A 27,164-nucleotide genomic window follows, 5' to 3' on the forward strand; every position below is an offset into this window, starting at 1 on the left:
ATGCACTTTTTAGGAAGTATTTGTAAGGTAGTGTTTGTAGAAGACAGCATGGAAAAAGTACTCACCAGGGCTGGCAAGGTGGCTCAGATGCTAAGAATTCATACTTCTCTTCCACAGGCCCTCAGTCAATTTTCCAGCACCTTATTCTGGGTATTGCACAACTATCTGTAACTTTAGCACCAAAGGATTAGATTCCTGTTTCTGGAATCCCTGGTACACTCATTTGTACTTGTACAGACCGTAACAGAGATGAGCACATTATACATACATACATATATATATATGTATAATTTTTTAAATCAAATTTAGAATTCTTATATCTCTACCTGTCTGTTCTTCTGTATACAATCTAACACCATTTATAACATAATATTAAGCGTAAGAGTTTCTCTGATTTCTGTGAGTCTTAAACTATGTTAATATAACCTAAGAAAAAGAATTACAAGCCTCTATTTGTAGACTGATAGTCAGAAATTTAGGTGAGAAACTATTTGCCACTGATATCTGAAGAGTGATAATCTCATGGGATTGAGATTCAAGTGGGATCTGACACTTTCACCAAGAAGACAGCGCCAGAAACTGATGAAGCATTTGTGATCCAATCCAAGGGGACTAGATTTGGCCAAGGCCCACACAAAAGGCTACCCAAGTAGTTGGTGTTGCTCTCTCAATGTGTGAATAGGGAGCAAACTGCTTCCATTTGTCTCTGTTAATACTGAATATTTATTAATTAATTATATCATTAGATTTTGTAGCATTCAAGATAAGTTGTAGACATTTATCAATGAAAAGGAAGTAGGATCTTTACTAGTTGCTCTGATATATTTGCTTTTCAATAGTTTTACATTTTGTACTAGACTGTCCCTCTGATGTATGTCATTTGTACAGTCAAAATATAAAACTGGTTTGTTAAAGTCATAACTGCAAAAGTTTATTATAAAGTTTACAAATATGAAAGTGAGAGAATTATACAATTTTAATTAAAATATGCATTGCTTTCACTTAAATTTGAAGAAAATGATTGCTTTGGGAAAGAAATGACATATTCATAGAAAAAAACGACGTCTATGAACAGTCTCAAAATATGTATTCCAGTTAATTCAGAGTTACATAGAAATAAAAAGGTGACAGCTAGCTGACACTCTGGTAACAAGATTTGTGTGAATGACATTTTAAGGATGATTCACATGGACTGTTTTTTGACTACTTCGCAGATCCTATCTGTGGCACTGGCATATAGGCAAAGCTTTTATGAATGTAAATGCACACACAAGCTCACACAATATCACAGTATTTTCTCAGCTTTCAGCAAAACATATACACACACTCTACACACACACACACACACACACACACACAATACAAAAGTACTCTCTGTGATTCCAAAAAAACACACATGTTCATATACACAGACACATACATACTTACATACAAATACACACAATTCAACAGTACTATCATGTTTTAAGCAAAACCACACACACACACATACAAATAATACAAAAGTATTGTTCTTTAATCCAAACACATGCATACACACACATTCACGTTCACATACATACATACTCACAAAATACAATAGTACTCTCTGTGCTTCCATCAAAAGACACATACATACACACTTGCATACAAACATGCACAAACCATACATTGCTATCTGTGTTTCCAGCAAAACACACACACTCAGACATCTTCACATACATACACAAACACACATACACACACACACACACTCAAAAATATATACATGCACTAAAAAATCTTTCCATCTACTACACAAGTGCAAAATGCAAAAAGAGTAAATGTTATCACTTCACAAAATTCCATGCTTATCTTTAAAATACCATTAATTTTGAAAATAGACTTGGGCTTCCTATAGTAGAGCTTTTATAAAATAAAGTCATACAAAAATAAGATGAGAGGTTAGTCAATCTCTATGTATGTATCTCTGTATATATCTATGCATCTAAGTTTCTGTGTATCTATCTGTCTTTCTATCTGTCTGTCTGCTTGTCTTGAGGTTATTATATATCCTGGAAGGTTTAAAGAGATATTCATGCAAAGGTTACTACATTGTACATTCTGAAATAATATCTCTGAAAAGAAGCTAGGCAAATCTGCAAATAAACATAATATTCTTAGGATTGAGGACTGAATCATATAAATTTTATAACTTTATAAAGAATTCATTATAGAAAATAAAAAATAAAAATCAATGAGAATAATTTTTATTGACAAAATTATTTATACATTTTACAACCCAATCACAATTTCCCTTCTTCTCCTCCTATTCTCTCCCTTCCACCCTAACTGCATCCCCCTCCCATTCTTCCCATAAAAAGTGGAAGAAATCAACCAGACCCAGAATATAAAGCAATAGTAAGAGTAGGTGCATCCCTTTTCACTGCGTCCAGACAAGGGAGCCCAGAAACAGTCTCTGTTTAGAAGTTCTACATGAAGACCCAGCTTCTCAATGGCTACTTATGCACAGAGGGCCTAGGTCTGTCCCATGCATGCTCTCTAGTTGGTTGTTCAGTCTTCATAAAACCCTATAGGTAATGGTTATTTGACTATGTAGGTTTTCTTGTGTTGTACTTGTCTCCTGTGGATCATTCAATCCTTTTTCTCTTCTTCCACAAGATTCCTCAAGCTCCTCTTAATGTTTGACTATGGTGCTCTCCATAAGTTTCCAACAGTTTCTTGGTAAGCTCCTGTGATGACATTTATGCTAGGCTCCTGTCTACAGTATAGCAGAATATCATTATTAGTGTTGGGAGTGAGTTCTTTCTCATGGTATGGGCCTCAAACTGTGTCAGTCATTGATTAGTCCTCCTCTCAAATTCTGGTCCATCTCCCATCCCTGAATATCCTGTAGGAAGGATCAATTTGGCTTAAAGGTTTTGGAGCTGGGCTTCTGTCCCAATCAATCTCTCCATTGGAGGTTTTGCATAGTGACATTGTCCTATGTTTTAGCTCATCCCAGAGATATTCCCCCACCCAATCCAGTTGTATCTCTCAGTATTCTGACCTTTCCCAACATAATACCTCCTGTTCCCACTCACATCTCCTTCCCCGCAGAGTCTCCATCCTCCATGTACAATGTCTATTTCCTCTCCTCTGTGAATTTAATCATGTATACTTGGACATTCCATGTTATTTAGTTTTGGGTGGTTGTTGTTTATATCCTGGTTATACTATACTTAATGACTAATATATACTTATAAGTGAGTACATTCCATGCTTGCCTTTCTGAGTCTGTGTGACCCAACTAAGGATGATCTTTTCTAGTTAAACCCATTGGCATAACGATTTCATTATGTCATTATTTTTAATGACTGAGTAATTCTTTGTTTTCTATACCACATTATCTTTATCCATTCTTTGGTTAAGGGACATCTAGGTTATCCCCAGTCTCTTGCTATGATGAATAAAGCTGCTATGAGCACAATTGAGCAAGAGTCTTTGTGGTAGGGTAGATCTTCATCTGAGTATATGCCTACATGGGTTATAAGTGGTACTAGAGATAGAGTTCTTGCATATTTTCTGAGAAAGTACCAAATTAATTTCTAAAGTGTTAAACTAGTTTGGACTCCCACTAGCAATTGAGGAGTGTTTTCCTTGCTCCATGTCCTCAAAGCATGCGCTGTCACTTAAGTTTTTGATCTTAACCATTCTGATGTGTATAAGATGGAATACCAGAGTAGTTTTGATTTGCATTTTCCTAATGACTAGTAATGTTGAACATTTCTTTAAGAGCTTTTTAGCAATTAGAGATGAGAATTCTCTGTTTAGCTTTCTACTTCAGTTTTATTTGTGTTATTTGGTTTGTTGCTGTCTAGTTTCTCGGTTTCTTTATAATTTTGAATCAAAATTTTTATTAAATAGGTACTAGTTAGCAAATCTAAATCAAGATAAAATAAAAAATATAAATACAACTACAAACCTAAAGAAATGGAATCAGTCATTAAAGGTCTCCCAACGGAATAAAGCCCATGGCCAGAAGGCTTTATTGCAGAATTCTATCAGATCTACAAAAAAGAGATAATTCCAATACTCTTAAAACATGGCACAATTCATTTTTATGAGGACACAGTTACCCTGATAATTAAACAACATAAACTTAACCAAGAAAGAAAATTTTAGACAAATCTTCCTTATGAACATTGATGCAAAAATACACAATAAAATTCTTGCAAGTTGAATCCAAGAATACATCAAAAACATAATCTTATAGAAGCAGGCTTAATCCCAGAGATAAAGAGATGGCTCAACATACCAGAATAAATCAATATAATCCACCATAAAAACAAACTAAACCAACCAACCAAAACACGTGATCATCTTTTTTGTTTATGTTTTATTTTAATTTAATTTTTACTTATTCAGTATACATCCCTCTCATTGGCCCCTTCCAGTCAGCCCTCCCACATTCCTTCCCCCAGGCTCCCTTCTCATCTGGGCAGGTAGGGGCTCACTAGGAATCCACACACATTGGTACTTCAAATCTCTGGTAGGCTAGGCACTTTTCCACTAAGGCCAGACAATATAGCCCAGTTAGAAGAACATATCCCACAGACGGGCAACAGCTTTTGGGATATCCTCCATTCAAATTCTTCAGGATCCACATGGAGACCAAGTTGTACAACTGCTACATATGTATAAAGAGGCCTAAGGTCAGGCACTCTAAGTTCTTTGGTTGATCATCTTATAAGATCATCTTATTACACTTTGAAAAAAAATTTGACAAAATCCATCACCATTTAGAATAAACTCTTAGGGATAACAGGGATACAAGGTACATACCTAAACACAATAAAGGCAATATACAAGTCTATAACAAATATCAAATTAAATGAGGAGAAACTTAAAATAATTCCACTAAAGTCTGATAGAAAGCAAAGATGTCCACTCCTTATGAATCAATCGAATTTAGTACTTGAAATTTTAGTTAGAGCAGTAAGACAAAAGAGATCACGGGAACACAGGTTTGAAAGGAAGAACTAAAAGGATCACTACAGATGATATAATAATATGCATAAGTGACCCCAGAAATTCCATTGCAGAACTTCAACAGCTGATAAACAGCTTCAAGAAAGTAGCAGGACTTGCAGCAATATCACTAAAATTAGGGACAAGATAAGGCTGCCCACTGCCTCCCTCCCTATTCTGTATAATACTTGAAGTCCTAGCCAGAGCAATTAGATAACAAAAAGAGGTATAGGGATATGAATTGGAAAGGAGGAAATAGAAATATCACTATTTGCAGATGATATGATAGTATCTTTATGTGACCCCCAAATTTCCACCAGAGAACACTTAAGCCCAATAAACAACTTCAGCAAAGTGGCTGGATATAAAATAAACTCAAACAAATCAGTAGTCTTCCTCTACTCAAAGGACAAACAGGTCGAGAAAAAGTTAGGGAAATGACCCCCTTCACAATAGCCACAAAGAATGCAATAATTGGTGTGACTCTAAGCAAGCAAGTGAAAGATCTGTATGACAAAAACTTCACATCTCTGAAGAAAGAAATTAAAGAAGATTTCATAAGATGGAAAGACATCCCATGCTCATGGATTGTCAGGATTAATATAGTAAAAATGACCATCTTGGTGAAAGTAATCTACAGATACAATGCAATCATCATCAAAATTCCAACTCAATTCTTCATAGAATTATAAAGAGCAATTTGAAGAAAAATTTGGAAAAGCAAAAAGCTTAGGATAGCAAAAACTATTCTCATCAAGAAAATAGAACTTCTGGGGAAATCACCAACCCTGACCTCAAACTGTATTGCAGACAATAGTGATAAAAACTGCATGGTATTGATACAGAGACAGGAAGGTTGATCAACGGAATAGAATTGAAGACCCAGAAATGAACCACACACCTGTGGTCACTTGATTTTTTACAAGGGAGCTAAAATTATGCAATGAAAAAAAAAACAGCATTTGCAAAAAAATGGTGCTGGTTAAACAGGAGATCAGCATGCAGAAGACAGAAAATTGACCCATTCTTATCTCCTTGTACAAATCTCAATTCCAAGTGGATCAAAGACATTCACATAAAACTAGATACTGAAACTAGTAGAAAATAAAGTGGGGAAGAGTCTCAAAGACATAGGAACGGGAAAAATTTCATGAACAGAGCACCAATGTCTTATGCTCTAAGATCAAGAATCAATAAATTGGACCTCATAAAATTGTAAAGCTTCTGTAAGGCAAAGGACATTCTCAAAGGACAAAACAGCAACTAACAGATTATGAAAAGATCTTTACCAATCCTACATCTGATAAAGAGATAATATCCAAAATATACAAAGAACTCAAAAAGTTAGACTCCAGAGATTCAAATATTCAATTAAAATATTGAGTACAGAGCAAAACAAAGAATTCTCAACTGAGGAATACCAAATGGCTAAGAAGCACCTAAAGGAATGTTCAACATCCTTAGTCATAAGGGAAATGCTAATCAAAACAAATCTGAGATTCCACCTCACACCAGTCAGAATGGCTAAGTCCAAAAACGCAGGTGACAATAGATGCAGTGGAGAATAGTAACACTCCTCCATTGTTGGAGGGATGGCCAGTTGGTAGAAGCACTCTAAAAATCAGTCTGGCAGTTCCTCAAAAAACTGGACGTAGTTCGACTTGAGGACCCAGCTATACCACTCCTTGGCAAACACCCGGAAGATGCTCCAAAATATAACAAGTACATATGCTCCACTATATTCATAGCAGTCTTATTTATAATAGCTAGAAGGTAGAAAGAATCCAGATGTCCCTAAACAGAAGAATGGATATAGAAAATGTGGTATATTTACACAATGGAGTTGTATTCAATTATTAAAAACAATGACTACATGAAATTCTTAGGCAAATGGACGGAACTAGAAAATATCATCCTGAGTGAGGTAAGCCAGTCACAAAAGAACCTACATGGTATGCACTCACTAATAAATGGATTTAGCCCCAAAACTTGGAATACCTAAGAAAAAATTCACAGATCATATGAAACCCAAGAAGAAGGTAGACCAAAATGTGGATGCTTCATTCCTTCTTAGAATGGAAAACAAAATACTCACAGGAAGAAATACAGGGACAAGGAGTGGAGTAGAGACTGAAGGAGAAAAGGTCATCCAGATACTGCCTCATCTGGGGATCCATGCCATGTGCTGCCACCAAACCCAGTCACTATTGCTGATGCCAAGAAGTGCTTGCTGACAGGAGCCAGATATGGGTGTCTGAGACTCTTTGCCAGAACCCTACTGATACAGATGAGGATGGGTGCAGCTAATCATTAGACTGAACAAATGGACCCCAATGGAGTAGTTAGAGAAAAGACTGAAGGAACTGAAGGGAATAGGAAGAACAGCATTATCAACCAACCAAACCACACTAGAGCTCCCAGGGACTAAACAACCAAACAATGAGTACACTTATAGGGACCCATGACTTCAGCCACATATGTGGCAGACAATGGCATTGTCTTGCAACAATAAAAGGAAAAGTCCTTGATCCTGTGAAGGCTTGTTTCCCCAGTGTAAGGTAATGCCATGGCCTTGAGTTCAGGGTGGGAATGGGAGCATCCTCACAAAAGTAGGGGGAGGGGAGGGAGTATGGGAAGGGGAGAAAACGAGACAACATTTGAAATGTAAATACATAAAATATCCAAGAAAAATAAAATTATTAAAAAAGAATGTAGCTGGTTAAAAAATTCACAGAAAAAATAATTAGCAGCCTGCATTTAGACAAATAAATATAGGTCAAGAAAGAAATTAAAGAAAAAACACCCTTCACATTAGCCACTAATAATATAAAATATATTTGTGTAACTCTAACCAAACAAGTGAAAGACCTGCATGATTATTATTTCAATTTTTTTTTTTTTAGAAATTGAAGAAGACATTTGAAGATGATAAGATATCCTATATTCATTGATTGGTGGGATTAACATAATCGAAACCAACTATCCTTCCAAAAGCAATCCACAGATCCAATGATTTCTCATCAAAATTCCAACACAATTCATTATAGACCTTGAAAGGACAATGCATAACTTCATTTGGAAAACAAACAAACAAACAAACAAAAGCAAAGTACCACCACCACAACCAAAACCATGTTAGTTCAAACAATTCTGAACAACAAAAGAATGTCTTGAGGTATCCTCATGTCCAACTTCAAGCTAATTTACAGAACAATACTAATAAAAAGTTCATGGTTTTGCCATAAATACAGACAGGTTGATCAATGAAATCAGACTGAAAGTCCAGAAGTAAATCGGCACCACTAAGGAAATTTGATTTTTGACAATCTTTATAGCAGTTCCTGACATGGTGAACACATTTTCCCTAGATCTCCTTTATTTCTACAGTTCAAATAATAACTGAATACCCTTTATGGTAATTTACATGTGCATGAATTAGCTAAAGAAGATTATGGAGAACTCACTTATGGCTTTTATGGGGACAATAAAACTGTGATATCAAGAGCAGAATCTCTAGGACAGACCATCTTTGTAGACTGATTTGCCATTAATATCGGTTAAGGTACTTTAGAATACATTCTTCATAGGTAACCACAGTGTCCTTTTTACATCAATGATGTAATGATTTGTATTAGAGACATTTTCTTTTCAAACACTTCTCATATTTAAGAAATTAAATAGTTTTCAAAATCAGAAAATACCATTTGGGCATTTTGCAGATATATAACAGAAGGCCATATCTTCATATTTCCTCTAAGAGAAAATTTGGTTCCAAATGCATAACCTTTCTTTGTGAAAATTTTGAATTTTATATTTATGGTTTTTAAATTTCTCACCAAAAGAAATATTTTTTCTGGTATTATTTGCTTGGTTTTATAAATTATGTTTTGATTGGCCTGTATATAAGGCCATTTTATACCTCATATAATGTGTAGCAATATTCACTAACATTTCTTTCTGATTAGCCAAAATGTTCTTAGCAAATATTATAGTTTAATAAAAGAGCAGATATATTATAGATCCTGAGAAATGAACCCAATTACATTCTGCAAAATGACATAGATTAAGATAATTCCTAATGACTGATTGATAAGCCTGTAGAAAAAAAAATCTTAATGTTTATCAGACTTCATTTTCCTTGCAGTAGATGGCACATAACACAGATACTTTTAACTGGTCAATGTGAAGAAAAAAGAAATGATGGCATGACAATATTGACAGGTACATCCAGTTCTATATCCAAATTCTTTACACTGCCAAATGCCCCACATCCTCTACAGATTCTGGTCTAGTTAGTCTTCTTGGCTGTCCCTTTTCACTCCCACTCCTCAAACCTCCAGATTTAGCCTGAGCCCCACATTCAGTGTCCTAGTCTGCTTTGTCATTCCTTGCCTAATCATGGAGCTTACCAACTCATTACTAAATGATGAATGACTCAGAGACAAAACCAAAACAAAACAAAGCAAAACAAACAAACAAATAAAAAACATCACAACCTCCAGCAAAACCAAAATCAAAATAAAATAAAAACTTCCTGGATTTAAATAATCATAAACTCTGTCTATCTTTGTCTGTCTCTGCCTCTTTGTGTGTGTGTATGTGTGTGTGTGTGTGTGTGTGTGTGTGTGTGTGTGTGAGAGAGAGAGAGAGAGAGAGAGAGAGAGAGAGAGACCTTTGGAACCCTCTAGGAACTTTGAAAGGATTACTTCAAGGCAAATATAAAGCTCCCAAATACCTTTAGTTAAAAGATAAACACAAGTGATATCCTAAAATAATAAAATCTTTACCAGAAATCATTAAAACTCAGATAAAAACAACAACAAAAATTAAAACTGCAGGACAGTAACCATGATGAACACACACTAAAGAATACCCAATAAAATACTTCCAAATATGATATAAACATATATCAACAAGGATATCTAAAGAGACCAATTTGGCTTTATTCCTCAAATGTGGAGAGGTTCAATATCACACATTACTGAATATAATATACCATATTAATGTACTTAAGTGTAGATAGGACATCAACATTATAGGTTTAAAAAAATGTGTTTGACAAAAATCTATCATACCTTCCTGATAAAGTTTCCAGAGAATGTAGAACCACAGGGAACACACATTAGTACAATAATAACTACATGTGAGAAACCCACAGCCAGTATTATATATATATATATATATGTGTGTGTGTGTGTGTGTGTGTGTATGTATATATATACTTATATATGTGTATGTATATATACATATATATACATACATCATTGGCAAAGTAAGGAATGAGACAAAGTATGCAGTGTCTCCACTCTTTTTCAATTCTGTGCTCTAAATAAACATGAGGCAATAATGAAAATCATGAATATTAAAGGATACAGAGAAAAGGGGAAAAACTGTCCTTCTTTGCAGATAATATCATGATGTACATGACAGATCACAAAATTCTACCAGAAAACTTTAAGAAGTATAAACATACTCCACAGTGCTGCAATATGCAGGATCAACTTGCAAAAATAAATAGCTTATCTATACACCGACAGAAAATATAGAGAGGTAATTGACAACTGTCTTTTTCAAAATAACTTCAGAGGAGATAAACTATCCTAGGATACAGCTAACCAAGGACATTAAGAACCTCTACAATGAATTCTTTATATCTTTATAAAGATATAAAGATAAAAATAGAGAAAGACATGAGAAAATAGAAAGACATAGCATGCTTATGTATTGGTAGAATTAATATTGTGATTCTACCATTTTATCAAAATTATTTTCAGATTCAATATACTCTAAATAAAAATCCATATCCATTCTTCATAGAAAATTAAAGAAATTTCTGAAAATTTATATGGGACTATAAATTACCCTGGGTAGCCAAAATAATTCTAGTTATCTAATACTAAATTATCAGCCCAGGATATGTTCACATAAATAATATTATATGACTAGGCAAATTACTTTTATGAATAAATGTATATAACAGTTAATAAAAACAAAATCAGAGATTTTAAAGAGAAAAAGTAGGACTATATGTAGTATTTGGAGGGAGGGAATAAATGGAAGGAGGAACTGATATAATTATGTTATAATCTCAAAAAATAAAAAAGTACAGTACCTACAAACAAAAGAAACTATGTAGTGCTCAGTCCTAAATGGTAACACATTCTTCTCTCTATGCTTTGGGATCTTCATGGAAAATGGAGCAAAAAGACTGTGAAAGGTAGAAGTAGTGGGTCACTTTATGGAAAAGGTTCCAAACACATTAGCAGTCGTACATATACACTCAGTGATTGTAGACACATGAACCTGACTTGTACAAGCTCAAGATTAAGTCAAACAAAATAAGTCATAAAGTAAGGAAGGAGGGCACAGGGGTTGGGGATTTAGCTCAGTGGTAGAGCGCTTGCCTAGGAAGTCAAGGCCCTGGGTTTGGTCCCCAGTCGAAAAAAAAAAAAAAAAAAAAAAAAAAAAAAAAAAAAAAAGAAAAGAAAAAAGAAAAAAAGAAAGGAAGGAGGGCACAAAACTCATCAATGCCTGAGAAACTTTGAAATTTGAAACTTTCTGGAAGACAGTGAACTTTCTGTCATATGAACTCTGTTTGGCACAGCATCTTTGGCAGGGTAAGCTAATTCTGGAGTCCAGTTATGGAAAACAAACTGAACTTAAAGTGGACAAAGAAGAATGAAGAAGAGGAAGGGGAAGAAGAGGAGAAGAAGAAAGAGGAAGAGGAGAAGAAAGAGGAGGAGGAAGAAGAGGAGAAGTAAAAGGAGTAAAAGAAAAATCAAATTTGGAAAGGAAGAGGAAGAAAGGTGAAACTGCCCCCTTGATTGGGTAGAAGGAGATTCATGCATAGTACTATAAAAAAACAATGGCCAGGGAAGTCACAGGACAGAAAACATTATTGTTTTGTGGAATAGTCAGCCTGTTAAAGAGCCTCCTAATTTATAGCTAAATCCACAAATTGTGTGTCCTAAACCTAATGTGCAAAGCTTATTTCAGTGGGTGGTGATTAATGCATATATATCATATATATTAATGTCCAAAATGTTGATAAATGACCTTGAATGTTCAGCCATAGATGGAATATCTATGTCAAAACCCTATCCACATGGTTCAGGGAACCGTGTGCAAGAGGAAATAGAAAGACTAAACTAGAAGGAGAATGTAGAGGAATTCTGTGAAATGCTGACCTCCAAACAGAACATTGATTTTGCACAAATGAAGTCAGAGGACCTGAGGTTAATGACACAGGATTTTCAACATTTTTTTAGCAAGACAACTAAAATTTCAAACATGCATTTAATAAGGGCCCCTGAGATCCTATTTATAGTTTCGTAGTGACTGGCAATTTGTAGCTACTTACAGAGAGTCATTTTCCCTTCACTGTGTTACCACTGATAGTTCCTTGGGGTTGCAGTATACAAACGCACACACCCATTCACATAGGACCAACAGTCATTGGATTCATTGGGTTCCAATGAGGAAAGAGAGAGGGGAGGGAGGGAGTAAAGGAGGGAGGGAGGGGTATTTTTAAATGAAACACATGAGCGTGCATCTCTACAAATATCTGACCATTCTCAGAAAAGTCATGTCACAAATTAAAGAAACCAGATATTACTAATTACAGCTGAAAATAGCAAATAAAACCTCACAAAGTATTTAGCTGATAGTTATAAAACAGGCATTGTCTAACTTATTTTCTGGCTATTTATTGAGTACAAAGTATATAAGAAAAAGGTAAAATATTTTGAAAAGCAGATTAGTACTGTTTGTCCTTAAGAAATTCTGCTTGATGTAAATTCCTGCCTGTTAGTGTCTTCTAAAATGAAACCTAAAAAGCCACTTCAAATTTTAATTCAAGTATTTGAGAGTTACAGAACATTTCACAAAATGTCCTTCTTCATTTAAGCAAGGTATAACTACCCACCCAACAATGTGTCCATCACTTTAAAGCATGTCCTGTTAGTGTAAAGAGTAGCTATGTACTTTCCTGCTTAGGTGCTCTGTTCCTTTTCCCTGTATTAAATTGTAAAGGGTCATATATCTGCTGCCCATCAGTTTTAGTTGGTACACACAAACACTCAAATAAACAGCAGGAATCAACTAAAACTCATTTTACTGTTAGCCATCCACGATGGTAAATGTTCAGTGACAACTAGATTTAGAATCACTTGTGATAACAAGCAGGTACTTCAAGAAATATTTTTTTTCTGAGAAGAAAAACACTCAAACTGACAGTACATGGTTGTGTACCAAGACTTGGGTTTTATACTGGAGAAATATGTCAAAAGGAGATGAGATGAGCAGTAGCATTCTTTTCTTCCTGACTAGATGGAATGTATGTAGCTGCTTTGCATTTTTGCTACAGCTAAGCGTGTTAGCTCTTTTGGCTGTTAAGACTTTCCCACAATGATGGACTATATACACTCAAGCCACTCGTCAAAATAACACACCTTTCCCTTCAGTTAATTTAATTTTAACACAACAAGTAAAGATGCACAGAACACATGAAACTCAAGATGGATGAGAAAAATGCGAATGCTTCACTCCTTCTTTAAAAGGGGAACAAGAATACCCTTGGCAGGGAATAGGAAAGCAAAGTTTAGAACAGAGGCAGAAGGAACACCCATTCAGAGCCTACCCCACATGTGGCCCATACATATACAGCCACCCAATTAGACGAGATGGATGAAGCAAAGAAGGGCAGGCCAACAGGAACCGGATGTAGATCTCTCCTGAGAGACACAGCCAGAATACAGCAAATACATAGGCGAATGCCAGCAGCAAACCACTGAACTGAGAACAGGACCCCCGTTGAAGGAATCAGAGAAAGAACTGGAAGAGCTTGAAGGGGCTCAAGACCCCATATGAACAACAATGCCAACCAACCAGAGCTTCCAGGGACTAAGCCACTACCCAAAGACTATACATGGACTGACCCTGGGCTCCAACCTCATAGGTAGCAATGAATATCCTAGTAAGAGCACCAGTGGAAGGGGAAGCCCTTGATCCTGCCAAGACTGAACCCCCAGTGAATGTGATTGTTGGGTGGAGGGCGGCAATGGGGGGAGGATGGGGAGGGGAACACCCATATAGAAGGGGAGGGGAAAGGGTTAGGAGGATGTTGGCCTGAAAACCGGGAAAGGGAATAACAATCGAAATGTAAATAAGAAATACCAAGTTAATAAAGAAAAAAAAAAACCTTACATGGAAAAATTGGAACTGAAAGCAGGATTTATCGCTATTATATGACAGGTACTTGGTGGGCCTTTAAAAGTGGTTAGCAAAACAGAACGAGTTAGAATTGTATCCAAAGTAAGCAAAGAGAAATAGGCCATTCTGGTGAGAACTTTGAAAACTAGAAAGCAAATAGAAATATGAATAGTGAAGGTTTCAAAGCATAATAGAAAGTCTGAGTTTTCAAAGAATAAGAGATAGTCCATTGAGATCTGGGCTAGAGGCCATTCACAATACATTTTGGAAAAGAGTCAAACTTATTCTGTGTTGTGAAATTTTGAATAATATATTAAATAATACAGTAAAATTTTTGGCAGAGGAAGATGCAAGACTGTATAACATACAGGCAGTATCATGATTAGTGCTCACTGTTTTCAGGTTGTCAATGATAGGAGAAAAAATTATTATTTTGTGTAATGTGGTGAGGAAAACACTATGCACAGATTTGAAGGTGTAGAGAAATGAATGTTGACAAATCATTAAATAGATTGGTACCATTAAAGAGACAAGTGGTTCTCAGCAATGAAACAATAGAAAAATGTTCTGCTGGAGCAAAATCTGTCTACCCATCACAGATTATTTGGCAATTTTATATAGATTTGGTCCAAGATAGAGACATTAGGGAAGAACTCACAACTGATTATATACCTCCATATGATTTGCCTATAGACATGTCTGTAGGACATCTTTAGTGTTTACTGTAGAACGACCCAGTTAATTGTCAGTGAGTCATCCCCAGGCAAGGTGAGCAAGCCCTTGAGACAAGCCAGACCACCATATTTCTTCATGGCTTCTGATCTGTTCCTCCTTCTAGGTTTCTTTACACAACACCACTGGAAGATGAAACACAAGCTGTAATATGAGATATACCCCTTCATTCTCAAAGTGTTTTTGCCACAGCTGTAGAACACTTAATAACAGAGAATCCAACCTGTGATAGTGCAAATTCACCTAAAAGAGGAGCATCTGAAATGGTAATGCTACAGCAGGGAAACCCTGCAGGAAAAGATACAACTGGTTTCCCGTGTTAGCTGCCAATATGCCTAGAGCAGAGTAGAGTAGGAGTAAATGAGGCTATCTTGAGCTGAAAGCAGTTTTTGGCACTCCCTTTCAAGTGACAAGGTAGGAGGGTAACAGGGGCTTGAAACAAGGTTCCAGAAAACTGCTAAAATAAGAAATGTGAGATAGGAGCAGCTCACCTTAAAAAAGGCCCTCAAATATCATTGTGCAAAGCTGAGAAGCTAAGCTTAAGTCACAACAGAGCTTGTAGGATTCTAAAACATGATGTTTACCAAGAAAATCTGCAAACATAGAGTATAACTGGCCAAAAAGAGAAGTTACAATATGATGCAGAAAGAAGATCTCCAGACAAGTAGAACTAACTAAGGGTAGTATCATCAGATGATGCCACTACGAGCCCTATATGATGGACAAATTGCCTGTTGTACATTGTGCTTTCCCTGTTGGGTCTCTGTCTTATATGTTTCTGATAGATCTTTTTATGATCCAATTTACCTTTTGAAATGAAAATATTTATGTTTCATTATAAAGTGGAAGTATTCCTTCTCTCTCTCTCTCTCTCTGTCTCTCTGTCTCTCTCTGTCTCTCTCTCTCTCTGTCTCTCTCTCTCCCTTATTCCCTCTCTTCCTCCCACCCTCCCTCCCTCTCTCTCTCTTTCTCAAGTTATCTTTTAATACTCAAGATTGCCTTGAGTATTAAAAGATACCTTAGACCTCAGTATTTGAGAAATTTCAACTCTTGAGATTTGAGAAGAATCTTACAAATGAATTGATTTTATTTTTCATTTTAAAATGGCTATACGTCTCTGAGTACCAATGGTAAAAATATATATATATAATTAAAAGGAATATGTTTAGGGACTGAAAGAAAAATCAGTAGTTCAAAGCACCCGCTCTTCTTGCAGAATAATTTTGGTTCCTAGAACTCACATGGTAATTCACAACCCTCTGTACTGAGAGTTGGAGGGAATGTGACCACTTCCTACTTCCACTAGCATGGGATATGCACATAATTACACACACGTACTGGCACATGCACACATACACACAGAGAAGTAGATGTGCATGCACATGCACATTCACTCATGAAACCTATATGTTTGTGTGTGTGTGTGTGTGTGTGTGTTTGTGAGTGTGCAGCAAACAAAATGTTCATAAACATAACATAAAATAAATAAATAAATAAATCTAAAAATGAATTTGAGTGATATGCTTTGTTGTCAAGTTGACAACTGGTAGATGTATAATAGCTAATTTTCATTGTAAACTTGACTGTATTTCTTGACATAAGAGAGATGGCTTTGCATATATCTGTGAGGACATTTCCAGAAAAGCAGGACTGAGTTTCAGTGCCTGGGGTCTGAGAAAGAATCAAAGGGGAGAAAGGAAGGGGCCTTTTCCTCCAGTTGCTGATTACATATGCACTATGACGAGTAGCTGTATTCTTACAATAATGGAGAGCTCTCCCCACCGCCCTGACTTTCATAAAATATGGTAACCATCCAATCGTGGAGAAAAATAAATGCTTTCTTCTTTAAGTTGCTTTTGTGAGCCATTTTCTTACAGAAAGGGTATAAATACCTAACATGGATTCTACATAGTTTTATACTTGTATACTTTATCTTTTTATTGATTTTTTTTAAGTTTCCTTATTAGTTATAAAGCATCGTGAATGAAAATACCTGGATAATATATTATAAACCAGCATCAAAACTCCATCACTTTTGTTGGCTTATGGGCCATTTCTATTAAATATTCCTTCTATATTCAATTTTTATATATGTAAAAGGAAGGTATGGATATATACCCCAAGGATTTCAATAATGACTAAATAATATAGTCTGTGAATAAGACTTTACATTAGAAGCTAACATGCTATATTCCTTAATAACTGTAACCTACTGCTGCTACCGTAGTACCAATCCAACATTTAATCTGATAGTTAATACTACAAGGATGCATTTCATGGTCATCAACTAACTTTCCACATTTATGACCAATGTGTTTACTTAACAAACTATACCAAATTAGTGAGCGTATTTCAACCTACTCAACTGACAGTTGATATAGGTACTATAAGGTTGAGATTAAAGCAGATATTAAGCATCTATTCAACAGACTTTATGTCAGTGCTATAGCCATGATGAGTTAGACACAGATGATCCTGCCAAAGTTAAATAGTATCAGATAAGTAAAACATATTTAATTCAAAAATATTAAAGTCACAAAATGACAAAAAGAAAGATGGCATAAGAATGGTGGCATTTGGGGTTGGGGATTTAGCTCAGTGGTAGAGTGCTTGCCTAGCAAACGCAAGGCCCTGGGTTCGGTCCCCAGCTCCGAAAAAAAGAAAAAAGAAAAAAAAAGAATGGTGGCATTTAATTTTATTAAACATTTGTTATTGTTTTTGTTTTTATGTTCATTTGTGTGTGTGTGTGTGTGTGTGTAAATATTTTATTTTGCACTATTTTCACATTCATGGGAAAGCTTTGTAAATATTAACATGACTTCTACAGAGATTCTTTGTTTTTATTACCTTCTATTCCTGTTCTTATTTTGTCAAAATTAGGACACTAACATTGGTAAACTATTACAGTTAATTAAAAGTTCCATAATCTTTTGGGCTAATATCTATTTATCAGTGAGTGCATACCATTTGTGTTCTTTTGTGACTGGTTTACCTCACTTAGGATGATAATTTCTAGTTTTATCCATTTGCCTAGGAATTTCATGTAGTCATTGCTTTTAATAGCTGAGTAGTACTCCATTGTGTAAATGTACCACATTTTTGTATCCATTCCTATGTTGAAGGACATCTCGGGTTTTTTTCCAGCTTCTCATTATTATAAATAAGACTGCTGTGAACATAGGAAAGCTTGTCATCTTGTTAAATGTTAGAGCATCTTTTGGGTGTATGCCCGGGAGTGGTATCACTGGATCCGCAGGTTGTACTATGTCTAATTTTCTGAGGAATCAACAGACTGATTTCCAGAGTGGGTGCAATCCCATCAGCAATGGAGGAGTGTTCCTATTTCTCCACATCCTTGCCAGCATCTACTGTCACCTGAGTTTTTGATATTAGCCATTCTGACTGGTGTGAGGTGGAATCTCAGGTTTATTTTGATTTGCATTTCCCTGATGACTAAGGATGTTCAACATTTCCTTAGGTGTTTCTTGGCCATCTGAGATTTCTTGTTTGAAAATTCTTTGTTTAGCTCTATACCTGATTTTTTTAACAGGGTTATTTGAATCTCTGGAGTCTAACTTCTTGAGTTCTTTGTATATATTGGATATTAGTCCTCTATTGGATGTAGGATTGATAAAGAACTTTTCCCAATCTGTTGGCTATTATTTGGTCCTATTGACAGTGCATTTGCCTTACAGAAGCTTTGCCATTTTATGAGGTTGTATTTGTCAATTCTTGATCTTAGAGCATAAGCCATTGGTGTTCTGTTCAGGAAAGCTTGGAGTATCTAAGAAAAAAGATCACAGATCATATGAAGCCCAAGAAGAAGGAAGACCAAAATGTGGATGCTTCATTCCTTCCTAGAAGGGAGAACAAAATAATCAAGGGAGGAAATACAGGGACAAAGAGTGAAGCAGGGACTGAAGAAAAGGTCATCTAGAGACTACTCCATCTGGGGATACATCCCATATGCAGTCACCAAACCCAGTCACTAATGTTGATGCTAATAAGTGCTTGCTGACAAGAGACAGATATGGGTGTCTCCTGAGAGGCTCTGGCAGAGCCCTACTGATACAGATAAAGATGGTTGCAGCTAATCATTGAACTGAACAAAGGGACCCCAATGGGGAGTTAAAGAAAAGACTGCAGGAGTTGAAGGGGTTTGCAACACCATAGGAAGAACAACAATTCCAACCAACCAAACCCCATCACAGCTCCCAGGGACTAAACTCCCAGCCAATGAGTACACATGGCAGAAACCATGACTCCAGCCACATATGTGGCAGAGGATGCCATTGTCCAGCATCAATGGGATGAAAAGCTCTTGGTCCTGTAAAGGCTCATTTCCCCAGTGTAGGGTAATGCCAAGGCATTGAGGTTGGAGTTGGTGAGGGGAACAGGAGCCTCCTCATAGTAGCAGGGGAAGGTGAAGGGGATATGGGAAAGGGGAGAAGGAGGATAACATTTTTAATGTAAATACATAAGATATTCAAGAAAAATAAAATTATTAAATAAAAGTCTACTAGTACTTCATCTCCTTTTTCATCAAAATACTTTTTTTCTTTCCCCTCTATGTGTCTGTACTGCATTCTACATTTAATTGTGGTATCTTTTTAGTTTTTATTCATCTGTGGCAATTTTTCAGTTTTTGAATTTTAAATATATACTTTTAATTCTAATGGAGTTACAGCATTTTCTCCCTCCACTTTCCTTCTATTCATTACCCCAGCCGTTCCCAGGCTCCACTCTCAAATAACTAACCTCTTTTTCTTTACCATTTTTACTTACCTAACAATCTATGTATACATACATACGTAGATGTATAATATTCAAATAAGATCTGGTGAGCCTATTTTTGTTGTTAGTGTGTATATAATTTAAGAGATGATGATTTTGCATTAAACAACTAATAAGAAGATCAGAGCTAATTCATTTTCTCCAAGAAGTCATTAGTTGCCTAGTTTTTGGATGATTTCTTTCAGACATGAAGAATTATGGGGCAGAGTTTCGGCTGTGGGATAGCCCCATGAAATTCCTTCCCTTTATATTAATATATCCATTGATGCTGCCATTTCATAGTTCAAGTTTTGTCTATGTGGCCATTTCTAGAAAGGACTGTTTCCCAGAAAATTTTCTGGGATTCTGGCCCTTAAACCTTTTTGCTTCCTTTCCATCAGCATTAATTGAGCTGTAGATGCAGAAAGTTTTATTTGTATGTAACCTCAAGAGCTGAGATCCCATGACACCTGGTTGATTACATTGTGTTCAGTTGTGGTTTTCTTTTTAAAAAAAAATTATTTATTTATTTTAACACTCCAGAGTTTATTATCCTCCTGCTCCCCTCCACGGTTTCACAACCCATACCTCCTCTCCGCTGCACTCACCACCCCCATCACCATACGGATATTACCACTCCCACCCCCTGTCAGATTCTAAAATTCCTGGGGCGTCCAGTCTCTTAAGGGTTAGGTGCATCTTCTCAGACTGAACTCAGACCCGGGAGTCCTCTGCTGTATATGTGTTGGAGGCCTCATCTCAGCTGGTATATGTTGCCTGGTTGGTGGTCCAGTGTCTAGGACATCTCAGGGGTCCAGGTTAATTGAGACTGAAGATCCTCCTACTGGGTCCCCCCCGCAACTTAACCTCCTACAGCTATTTCCTAATTCAACCAGAGGGGTCAGATGCTTCTATTCCTTGGTTGGGAACAGAAGCCCCATAGCTTCAGTAATGGTATCAGGTCTTGGTGCCTCCCCTTGAGCTGGAACCCACTTTGGGTCTGTCACTGGTCCTTCTTTTCCTCAGGATCTTCTCCAGTGTCATCCCAGCATTTCTTTCAGACATGAAGAATTATGGGGCAGAGTTTTGGCTGTGGGATAGCAAACCAATCCCTCACTTGATGCCCTGTTTTTCTGCTGGAAGTGATTTCATTAAGTCCTCTCTCCCCACTGTAGGGACTTTCATCTAGGTTTCCCCCACTTTGAGTCCTGAGAGTCTCTCACAGCACAGGTATCTGATACATTATAGAGAGTCTTTCCAATCATCTTCTTCCCAAAGTCATCTGTTTTCATTCTTTCTGCTGGCCCTCAGGGCTTCAGTCCTTTTTCACCAACCAAAACCAGATCATGTTCCCCTCTCACCCAAACCCCATTCCCTTTCCTCCCCTATCCCTCCCTCCCTCCTTTAGTGGTTGCTTTCTTTACCCTCCCAAGTGGGACTGAGACATCCTCACTTGGACCCTTCAGCTTGCTGACTTTTTTGAGTTCTGTAGACTGTATCTTGTGTATTCTGTACCTTTTTTAGGTGCGTGTGCTAATATTCACTTATTAATGAGAACAAACCATGTATGTCCTTTTGAGTCTCAGTTACAGCACATAGAATGATATGATCTAATTCCATCCGTTTTCCTGCATCACTCACGATGTCGTTGGTTCTTAATAGCTGAGTAGTATACCATTTTGTAAATGAACCACGTTTTCTGTATTCATTCTACTGTCATGGGGCATCTGGGTTGTTTCCATCCTCTGGCAATCACAAATAAGTTTGCTATGAAATAGTACAACATGTACCCCTATGACATGGTGGGGCATCTATGGAATATATTCGCAAGAGTGGTATTTCTGGATCTTTAGCTAGGTCTATTTCCAATTTTCTAAGGAACCTCCAAACAGCTCTGATTTCCAGAGTTGTTATACTGGTTTGTAATCCAACCAGCAATGAGGATCCTCTTTCTTCACATCCTCACCAACATATGTTGTCACCTGAGGTTTTGATCTTAGACATTCTGACTGGTGTAAGGTAGAATCTCAGGGTCATTTTGATTTGCATTTCTCAGATCACTAAGGACTTTGAACATTTCTTTAGGTGCTTCTCAGCCATTCGAGATTTCTCTATTGTGAATTCTCGGTTAAGTTCTATACTCCATTTTTTGATTGGGTTGTTTGGTGTTTTGGTGGTAAACTTCTTGATTTTTTTTATATATTTTGGATATTAGCCCTCTACCAGATGTGGGGTTAGTTAAGATTTTTTTCCCCAATCTATAGGATGCTGATTTGTCTTATTGACTGTGTCCTTTTCTTTACAGAAGCTTTCCAGTTTCATGAGGTCCCATTTATCAATTCTTGATCTTAGCGCATGAGCCATCCTAGTTCTGTTTAGAAAATTTCTGCCTGTGTCCATGAGTTCAAGGCTCTTTCCCACTTGCTCTTTTTTTTTTTAAGATTCAGTGTATCTGGTGTTATGTTGCGGCTCTTGATCTACTTGGACTTGAGCTTTTGAAACCTAATTTCATTTTTCCACATACAGAGATCCAGTTAGACCAGCGCCATTTATTGAAGATGCTTTTTTTCCCATTGTATATTTTTGGCTTCTTTGTCAAAGATCAAGTGTGTGTAAGTGTGTAGTTTTATTTCTGGGTCGTCAATTCTATTCCTTTGATCAACCTGTCTGTCTCTGTACCAATACCATGCAGTTTTAGCACTATTCCTCTGTAGTAGAGCTTGAGGTCAGGGATGGTGATTCCCCAGCCATTCTTTTGTCCTTAAGAATTGTTTTTGCTATTCTGGTTTTTTGTCTGTTTGTTTGTTTTTGTTTTTTGTTTTTTGTTTTTTGGCCTATCCAAATGAATTTGAGAATTGTTCTCTCTATGTCTTTGAAGAATTCTGTTGGGATTTTGATAGTAATTGCATTGAATCTGAAGATTGTCTTTGGTAGAATGGCCATTGTTACTATGTTAATTCTGCCAATTCATGAGCATGGGAGATCTCTCCATTTTATGAAATCTCAGATTTCTTTCTTTCAACACTTGAAGTTCTGATCAAAAAGGTCTTTTACTTGATTAGATTTATCCCAATTTATTTTATATTATCTGTGGCTTTTGTGAAGAGAATTGTTTCCTAATTTCTTTCTTAGCCTGTTTATTATTTGTATAAAGGAAGGCTACTGATTTACTTTAGTTAATTTTATACCTGACCACTTTGCTGAAGTTGTTTGTCAGTTGGAGAAGTTCTCTAGTAGAATTTTGGGGGTCACTAATGTATTGATAATGTAATGTAATGATTTGATAGTAAATCATCTGGAAATAGTGATACCTTTAATTTTTCATTGCTAATTTGTATCCCCTTGATCTCATTTTGTTTTTCTTATTGTTCTAGCTAGCACTTTGAATACTATATTGAATAAGTAGGGAGAGAGTGGGCATCCTTGTCTTGTTCCAGATTTTAGTGGGATAGATTCAAGTATCTCTCCATTTAATTTGATACTGGCTGTTGATTTGCAGTAAATTACTTTTTATTATGTTTTAATATGGGCCTTGAATTCCTGATCTCTCCAATCCTTTTAACATAAAAGGATGTTGTATTTTGTCAGATTTTTTTCTGCATCTAAGGAGATAATCATGATTTTCTTCTTTGAGTTTTTTAGATGGTAGCTATGTTAATTGATTTCGTATATTAAACCAACTTTGCAACCCTGGGAGAAAGCCTACTTGATCATAGTTAATGATGGTTTTGATGTGTTCTTAGATTTAGTTTGCAAGAATCTTACTGAGTATTTTTGCATCGATATTCATAAGCAAGATTGGTCTGAAATTCTCTCTTTTGGTAGGGTCCATGTGTGCTTTAGGTATCAGAGTAATTGTGGCTTCATAGTATGAATTAGGTAGTTTTCCTTCTGTTTCTATTTTATGGAATACTTTGAATAATATTGGTATCAAGTTTTCTTTGAAGGTCTCATAGAATACTGCACTAAACCCTTCTGGCCCTGGACTTTTTTTGGTTGGGAGGTTTTTAATGACTTCTAATTCCTTATGGGATATGGGCCTGTTTAGGAAGTTCATCTGCTCTTGATTTAGCTTTGGTATATGGTATCTGTCTAGAAAACTATCCATTTCATCTAGATTTTTCAGTTTTATTGAGTATAGGCTTTCGTAGTAGGATCTAATGATTCTTTTGAATTTCTTCTGTTTTATGTCCCCCTTTTCATTTCTGATTTTGTTAATTTGGATACCGCCTCTGGGTTCTTTAGTTAGTTTGACTAGGGGTTTATCTATCTTGCTGATTCTCTTAAAGAACCAACATTGGTTTCACTGATTCTTCATATTGTTCTTTTTGTTTCTACTTGGTTGATTTCAGTCCTGAGTTTAACTATTTCCTGCTGTCTACTTCTCTTTGGTGAGTGTGCTTCTTTTTGTTCTAGAGCTCTCAGATGTGCTGTTAAGTTGATACTGTAAGATCTCTCCAGTTACTTTACCAGTGCACTTAGTGCTATGAATTTTCCTCTTTGCACTGCTTTCATTGTATCCCATAGGTTTGCATATGATGTCTCACCATTTTATTAAATTCTATGAAGTCTTTAATTTCTTTCTTTATTTCATTCTTGACCAAATTATCATTGAGTAGAGAGTTGATCAGTTTCCATATGTATGTGGACTTTCCTTTGCTTTTGCTGTTATTGAAGACCAGCTTTAGGCCATGGTGGTTTGATAGGGTACATGGGATTATTTCAATCTTCTTGTATCAGTAAAGGGTTGTTTTGTCACCAATTATATGGTTGATTTTAGACAAGGTACCATGCAGTGCTGAAAAGAAAGTATATTCTTTTCTGAAGTGTTTTATAGATACCTGCTAAATCCATCTGGTTCATAACCTCATAACCTCTATTAGTTTCATTGTGTCTCCACTTCTCTAGATAGATGCTAGATTCTTCCTTGGTAAAGGATATCAAATTATACCAAGGTTGTCTAAAATCAATCTCTCTCTCTCTCTCTCTCTCTCTCTCTCTCTCTCTCTCTCTCTGTATCTATATCTAGTTAATGTTAAAAGAGGTAATGGATTCTAAAAAGCAAAGACTGGGGCATGGAAGGATTTTGAGGGAAAAAGGAAGGGAATAAATATTATATTGTAATTTTAAAAACTAAAAGAAATAAAAATTAAAATTACTAGCAATTATAAGTGATAAATATTTTTTTAAAAATAAGTGAATGACCTCCATACAACAATAGAATAACCAAACACTATCATAAATGAGAAACCTCCTTTTGAGTGGTTGGTTAAGGCATCCAATAACTCAGAAATGATGAGCTCACAGCAGCTATAGTTCCTAGACAGACCTATGCAAAACCAAGCAGCTAAACTATCTAGACTGTCCTACAGCTTTTCATCTCTGGCTGCAAGGAAGAAAAGTTCACTAATTTTAAGGGAGTAATACCTCCCTTGTTGACTCTACTCTCCTAGTAGATGGACTAATGCCCATGTGTAAATGTGCAACACAAATTTGACTATGCAGGCTGTAAAAAAATATAGAGTGAAATTACTAAGTTGAGATGGGAGAAGAGCTGTAGTAGGGTATATGCATATTTGACTTTTTCTAAAAATGTGCCAAGTGGCAATGTGTGCTAAAGATTGGGGAACATACTCCTTTACCTCTTGTTACAATGAAAAATGCCAATGTTCTGGGCATTATGTCAGCATCTCCCAGTAGAATGGCATTGTACCTATTGTGAAGCCTGAAATTATCCCTGATGGGGACCATGATTTGAAGCCTGGCCAGTATGTAACTGAGAAGATACTAGCAGCTCTCTACAAGGCTCTGAGTGACCACCATGTTTCTGGAAGGCACATTGCTGAAGCCCAGCATGGTTACACTCGCCGTGCTTTCACCCAGAAATTTTCTAGTGAAGAGATGGGCCATATCATCTATAACAGCACTTCATTGCACAATGCCCTCTGGTTTCCCTGGGCTCATTTTCCTCTCTGGATAGCAGAGTGTGGAAGAGGCATCCATCAACCTCAACTCTATCAACTAATGTCCCCTGATGAAGCCATGGGCCTTGGCTTTCAGGCCTATGACTGAGGCCTGTAAGCTTCTGCTCTGGGTGGGAAGAAGGAGAGCCTGAAGGCAGACCAGGAGGTGTGCATCAAGCAAGCCCTGGCCAACAGCCTCACTTATCAAGGAAAGTGTACCCCCACGTAATGAGCCATAGTCAGTGAACCTCTCTTCATCTCTAACCATGCCTACTAAGCTGTTCCATCAACATTCCAGACCCTTGCCTACCCACTTGCTCTTGAAGACGGGCCTTGAGGCTGCCATTGTATGTGTGGTGTTTTCTGTGAATGTTAAATCTGCCATCCCTTCCAGCCCACTGCAAATAAACAACTATTTAAGGGGGGGAAATAATAAAATATTTTCAAACTATATCGTAGAGGGGAAAGCAATATAAACAGAATAATGACTATATACAAAGAATTAGATGAATTATTATCTGTCAGGATAGTTTTATGTCAACTTGACATAAGCTAAAGGCATTTGAGAGGAAGCGACTTCAATTAAGAAAATGGCTCCATAATACCAGGCTGCAGGTAAACCTGTAGAATATTTTTTTAATTAGTGATTGATGGGATAAGCACCACCTCATTTTGGGCAGTGCCATCATCATTCTTATAGTTTTATAAGAATGAGTAGCACTCTTTCATGGTCTAAGCATCAGTTGCTGCTACCAGGTTCCTGCACTGTTTGAGTTCCTCTCTTGACTTTAGTGATGAACTGTGATGTGGAACTGTAAGCCAAATAAATCCTTTTAGCCCCTCTTACCTTGGGTAATGGTGTTTCATCACAGCAATAGTAACCCTAACTAAAACAAAACCAACCAATCAAAAATAAACCTCAGTAACATCCTTAAATAAGGTTACAGAAATGTGATACATTTTGAGATGGAACCATAATTTTTTGGTCCAAATCAGTAACCATGTTTGGTGTTTTACATCCATAGAATTCACCATTTACACATAATTCAGTGATCTCTCTAATTGATATGCTAAATTATCCTAGTTAACATTCTAAAATAGAATAGTTTTAAGTAACTGGAAATTTCTAGGCATAATGCCAGAATTGTAAAACCATTTTCAAATTCTATGTAACTAATTCATTTCCCAGGATCCTCTTTCATCTAGGAATTGAGTAAAAATTACCGAAGAAACATCATATTTTCTTCTTCTACAAGGCAGTTTTACTGACACTTAACATTTGATGCCACTGAATGAAAATGGTACACAACTGATATCAAAACGGAAAAAGCCAATCTCCAGATCATATTTTAAATAAATTGAGCTTACAATCCCTTAGCGAGATGAATAAGCTTCTCTGCTTTATTGGCTTTGGAAAAAGTTGTAGATATAAACATAGATTGGCTGATGCAGCAGAAATCCTGCAGTTTAGTAGGTTCTGAGATATTATATTGCCCT

General features: G+C 36.4%; 1 pseudogene; it reads left to right on the forward strand.

The window, feature by feature from the left end:
• On the forward strand, positions 1–25,944 carry LOC116900904 (annotated as a pseudogene).
• The last annotated feature ends 1,220 nt before the right edge of the window (positions 25,945–27,164 follow it).

The sequence above is a fragment of the Rattus rattus genome, chromosome 5 (genome assembly GCF_011064425.1).
Source record: "Rattus rattus isolate New Zealand chromosome 5, Rrattus_CSIRO_v1, whole genome shotgun sequence".
NCBI classification, from domain to species: Eukaryota; Metazoa; Chordata; class Mammalia; order Rodentia; family Muridae; genus Rattus; species Rattus rattus.